The sequence below is a fragment of the Rattus norvegicus genome, chromosome X (genome assembly GCF_036323735.1).
Source record: "Rattus norvegicus strain BN/NHsdMcwi chromosome X, GRCr8, whole genome shotgun sequence".
NCBI lineage: Eukaryota > Metazoa > Chordata > Mammalia > Rodentia > Muridae > Rattus > Rattus norvegicus.
The window spans coordinates 132,877,178-132,883,258 of NC_086039.1; the positions used below are offsets into that span (position 1 = coordinate 132,877,178).

Sequence of the window (6,081 nt, forward strand, 5' to 3'; positions counted from 1 at the left end):
GAAAAAAAAGTGTGTGAAAATTTCCTATAGTGTTGCACAGAATTTTTTTTAACCCACTCTGCCTCTAACATTGCAATATATGAACCACAATGCTCACAACAGTGCTATAAACAAAGGCAATTATTTTTTCATTAGTTGCCTTGTCTGGTAATGATATAGTGCTTGACTCTTTGGCTTCTCTTTTAATTTTAATCTGACTTTTAGAAATCTATTCTGGCAAGACTGTACAGGTGGCTTGGTGGTTACAAGAATGTGCTGTTCTTCCAGAGGACCTGAATTTCGTTCCTAGTACCCATGTCCATCAGCCAAAACCCAGCTGTACAAAAAAATAATTATTTCTTTAAAATGAGAAAAGAACGATTCTCAGAATGAATTTAAGGTTTTGATTTACTTTCTTAGAGGCATGTTTTCACTCTGAAGCCCAGCCTGGCCTAGAAGTCACTCTTTAGTTCAGTCTAGTATGAAACTATTGTACTGAACTTGCCTCAGCTTTTCAGGTGTTGGAATTATAGATATGAATCATGTTCTTTTTAAAGTTGACTGCCTTTAATTTGGTTGGCACTGCTGAGTGTCAAACCTGAGGCCTTACACATGCTAGGCAACGGTTCTCATACTCTTATGCCCCTACCTCTTGAATTTAGTACATATGGGGGGAATTTTTTTTAATATTTCATCATTCGACTATTTCTTTTGGCTCTCTATTTATTTTGGAAACACAAATAAAAGCTTTAAAAACTTGGCCAAGAATGCCAGCAGCAAACCATTGCTGGGTCCCCATTGAAGGAATTAGAGAAATGATTGAAGGAGCTGAAAGGCCTTGCAACCCCATAAGAACAATACCAACCAACCAGAGCTCCCAGGGACTAAACCACTACCCAAAGTCTACACATGGACTGACCCATGGCTCCAGCTGAATATGTAGCAGAAGATAGCCTTGTTAGGCACCAATGGGATGAGAAGACCTTGGTCCTGCCAAGGCTGGACCCTCAGTGCAGGGGAATGTCAGGGGGGCTAGGAAGAGGAACACCCTTATAGAAGAAGGGGGGATGGGATAGGGGGCTTATGACCAGGAAACTGGGAAAGGGAATGACATTTGAAATGTAAATAAAAATATTCAATTTAAAAAAAGAAAAAAAAAACTTGGCCAAGATCAATAAAACAAATGACAGCTCATTCTGGTTAGCATACACTACATGGAAAGGGGAACACTTGTTCATTACTGGTGGGTGTACACCCACTGTGGAAATTAGGGTTGCAACTCTTCAGAAAGCTGGGAATTCTGCTTTAATATCCAATTCTATCTCTCTTGGACATATGTCCAGAGGGCTTTATATCTCAATACAGAGACACTTGTTCATCTATGTTCATTGCTGATCTATTAATAGCCAGAAATTGAAAGCAGCCTAGGATAAGGAGAACGTGATACGTTTATACAATGGACTCTTATGTAGCTGTTTAAAATCACTGAACTGAATGAAATTTGCAGGTAAATGGATGGAGTTAGAAAACCTTATCTTAGCAAAGAAGTGCAGGCTGACTAGATCTATCCTGAGAGACAAAGCCAGAATACAGCAAATACATAGGCGAAGGCCAGCAGCAAACCACTGAACTGAGAACGGGACTCCCGTTGAAGGAATCAGAGAAAGGACTGAAAGAGCTTGAAGGGGCTTGAGACCCCATATGAACAACAATGCCAAGCAACCAGAGCTTCCAGGGACTAAGTCACTACCCAAAGACTATACATGGACTGACCCTGGGCTCCAACTGCATAGGTAGCAATGAGTAGCCTAGTAAGGGCACTAGTGTAAGGGGAAGCCCTTGGTCCTGCCAAGACTGAACCCCAGTGTATGTGATTGTTGGGGGGAGGGTGGTAATGGGAGGAGGACGGGGAGGGGAACACCTATAGAGAAGGGGAGGGGGAGAGGCTAGGGGAATGTTGGCCGGGAAACCGGGAAAGGGAATAACAATCGAAATGTAAATAAGAAATACCCAAGTTAATAAAGATGGAGGAAAAAAAAAAGAAGAAAAGAAAAGCTCATCTTGAGTGAGGTAACTCAGACCCAAAAAGACAAACACTGTATTTTAAAAATTATACATGGATGTTAGCTTTTAAAGCCTTCAATAGTTGTGCGGCAATCTATATAACCAGAAGTTAGGTATCTAGTGAGAGACGTGGGAGAGGAGAGGATTCCTAGCAAGGAAGGAGAAAGTAGAATATATAGTTATGGAGAGACTGCATGTGTGTGAGGCTACAACAGGTCAATTAAATGGGGAAAGGTGTTGTGGTAAATATTAAAACTACCCTCAAACCCTCGCTTGCCAGCGTCGTGGAGCCATATGGCATTAGCGGGTACATTCATCTCAGAGGCGGCCAGTTCTAGGACACCATGCCATGCTACCCCCAGCTCTTCGCTGTCCCCGGCAGTCTTTACACCCCTGTTGCTAGCCGCATGCCATGGCCGCCCTCTACTGACTGGCTCTCTGCTGTGAACTCTGTTCACACTCCTTACAATCCGGCAAAATCAGGACTGTAGAGGTCCTAGCAGCGGCTGGTCCACTGAAGCTCTGTGATTTGCTCTGGTCCCAGCGGTGCGGCTGCCCTATCGCAGCTCTGCCACAGACTCTGCTCTGTATATATTCCCAGCATCTGCCCCCTAATGGTTAAAGTATCAACTCCCAACAACCGGTTAAAAGCAAAACTCCAAATGTTTGTAATTTAACAATCAGATTAATCTAAGAAATTTATCTCAGTAAAATTACATTCCACAAATTGTCCACACGATAAACTCAGAGCCAACTGGTAATGATATAAACTACCCACCTAAATAAGATAAATTGACCTATAAAAACCCATCCCTTCATATTGACCTCGAGTTGGAAGAGGCCAGTCCAGTTTCAAAATGGAGGGCCACGATCCAAAGGAATCAGAGCACCTGACGAAGCTGTTTATTGGTTATCTGAGCTTTGAAACCACAGATGATAGCTTAAGAGAACATTCTGAGAAATGGACACACTTACAGACTGTGTGGTAATGAGAGATCCTCTTTTTTTCTTCTTCTTCTTCTTTTTTTCGGAGCTGGGGACCGAACCCAGGGCCTTGCGCAGCGCTCTACCACTGAGCTAAATCCCCAACCCGAGAGATCCTCAGACAAAACGTTCCTGAGGCTTTGGTTTTGTGACCTACTCTTGTGTTGAAGAGGTGGATGCTGCAATGTGTGCTCGGCCACACAAGGTTGATGGACGTGTGGTGGGACCAAAGAGCTGTTTCTAGAGAGGATTCTGTAAAGCCTGGGACCCATTTAACGGTGAAGAAAATTTTTGTTGGTGGTGTTAGAGAGGATAGGGAGGAATATAATCTGAAAGACTACTTTGAAAAGTATGGCAAGATTGGAACTATAGACGTTATGGAAGACAGGCAGAGTGGGAAAAAGAGAGGATTTGCTTTTGTAACTTTTGATGATCTTGACACAGTTGATAAAATTGCTGTTCAGAAATATCACACTATTAATGGGCATAATTGTGAAATGAAAAAGGTCCTTTCTAAACAAGGGATGCAGTCTGCTGGATCACAGAGAGGTCGTGGAGGTGGATCTGGCAACTTAATGGGACGTGGAGGAAACTTTGAAGGTGGCGGAGGAAACTCTGGTCATGGAGGAAACTTTAGTGGAAGAGGAGGCTATGGTGGTGGAGGTGGTGGCAACAGAGGCAGTTATGAAGGTGGTGATGGTGGATATAATGGATTTGGAGGTGATGGTGGATATAATGGATTTGGAGGTGATGGTGGATATAATGGATTTGGAGGTGATGGTGGATATAATGGATTTGGAGGTGGCAACTATGGTGGTGGTCCTGGTTACAGTAGTAGAGGAGGATATGGAAGTGGTGGACTGGGATATGTAAACCAAGGTGGTGGATATGGTGGTGGTGGAGGAGGATATAATGGTTACAATGAAGGAGGAAATTTTGGTGGAGGTAATTATGGTGGTGGTGGGAACTATAATGACTTTGGAAATTATAGTGGACAGCAATAATCAAATCATGGACCCATGAAGGGGGACAGTTTTGGTGGAAGAAGCTCAGGCAGTCGCTATGGAGGTGGCTATGGATCTGGAGGTGGAAGTGGTGGCTATGGTAGCAGAAGGTTTTAAAATAAAACAAACGGCTACAGTACTTAGCAGGAGAGAGAGCGAAGAGTTGTCAGGAAAGCTGCAGGGTACTTTGAGACAGACAGTTGTCCCACATGCATTAGAGGAACTGTAAAAATTAACAGAAGGAACGAGGATCCACAGTCAGAGTAGTCACTGTGGCTTAAACAGGAAGCCCCTCTTGTTCAGAACGCTCACAGCCACAGTTTGCAAAGAGTGCAGCCATTGACTAATGCAACGTAGTGTCAACTAGATTATATTCCCGGGGTCTTCTATCTGTTGTAGCTCTGTCTTTTTCTTTTTCTTTTCATTACATCAGGTATATTGCCCTGTAAATTGTGGTAGTAGTACCAGGAATAAAAAATTAAGGATTTTTTTAACTTAAAAAAATCCATCCCTTAAATATTCATAAGTACTTGTGGCCATTTAATGCCACATGGATCTGGGTCAATTTTCTCTGCCTTCATCTTGGTTCTCCCTTTCTCCTCTCCCACCTTACAAAAACTTGGCTCCCGCCTTACTTTTTTACTTTCCAATTACAGGCCTCTCCTTAACTTGAGCCAGCCCTCACCTGCATGTAGACATCAACTGACAGAAAGGTATGGACAAGAGAGTTAAGAGAAAGAATATGGGGAGGGACAGCTAACAATAAAGGACATTTGAAGGTTCATACGGAAACCTACAATTATAAAAGCATCCTAAAGCACACATATGTGAAAAAAAAGTCTAAATGAAGCCACCACTTAAATCGGGGGACAATGCCACAAATCGACAACTTTCACCACCAAGTGAAACCTCCAGTGCCAGGAACGGGTTACGTCTAGTTGAACCCCAGACTTCTCAGGCTATTGCCAAAGCTATTGATTGCTCTCTACAAACTCATCTTGATAAGACCCTATTGCTGAAGACAACACTTACATATCTAATTATACATAGAGAAGTTGAGCTGGTGCCACACTAGAGCTTTACCGCTCCTCACTAGTGTTCATGGTATTGGAAGGTACTCTGTGTGTTACCAGTAGAGAAAAGAAAACACCAGCCTACCTACAAACCCTGTGATCTACAGGTGACCTGCCTACATGATATGCTGGTGAAATAGGAGCACAAGCGTTGGGTGAAGAACCAACCACTCTCTTATAGGATTTAAGGTCCACTCCGTGAGACAGAACCTGTGCTGGATGCTGCTATGGTGGCCAAGAACCTGAAGCTAGATAGACCATGGGACTAGGAAAAAAATATACCCTTGTTATGCTAAGGGAATATAGCCAAAAAAGTCTCCTAAGGGCATTTTTCCACTCTTAAAGATCAGTGCCTAACTCAGACATCATCAGAGAAGCTTCCTCCTACAGTAGATGGGAACAAATACAGAGGCCCACAACTGAACAACATGCAAAGAGTGAGAGATTTTGAAGTACTCAGTTTTTAGTGGAATGCCTTTATCAAGTCCTGCCCCTCCAGGGCTCAGGGAGGTCTGTAGAAGAGGAGGTAGAGAGATTGTAACAGTGTCTTCTAGACACAACTGGACTGATGCACACATGAAAAAACAGAGTCTGTGACAGCACGTGCAGGGTCTCCACAAATCAAAGCTAAATAGGGTCCAGTGCTGGGAGGAGGAAGTAGACACAGGCAACTACCTCCAAGAAACTATCTGCAATTGAAACCCATTTGCAAAGGGAAACTTACGTTTTCTCCAAAGGACTCTCACGGGTATATGAACCATACTTAAGGGTAGGCCCCATTCCCAGCAGTAAATGGTCAAAAGCAAATGAAGACAATGGTACTTTGTAGACTTTTTGTCTTAGATAGCTTTATTTGGGCCTTTTTTGTTTCAATGATCTTTTGATTTTATATTATATTTTCTAATTTTGTGTGTGTTTCTTGTGCTTTTTTCTTTGTTTTTCCAAAATAAAATATAAATAAGATAAAACAAAAGCTA

The 6,081-nt window shown here is 42.7% G+C and overlaps 1 pseudogene; it reads left to right on the plus strand.

Moving 5' to 3' along the window:
• The first annotated feature begins 2,900 nt into the window (after positions 1-2,900).
• Positions 2,901-4,420, plus strand: Hnrnpa1-ps49 (heterogeneous nuclear ribonucleoprotein A1, pseudogene 49; annotated as a pseudogene).
• The last annotated feature ends 1,661 nt before the right edge of the window (positions 4,421-6,081 follow it).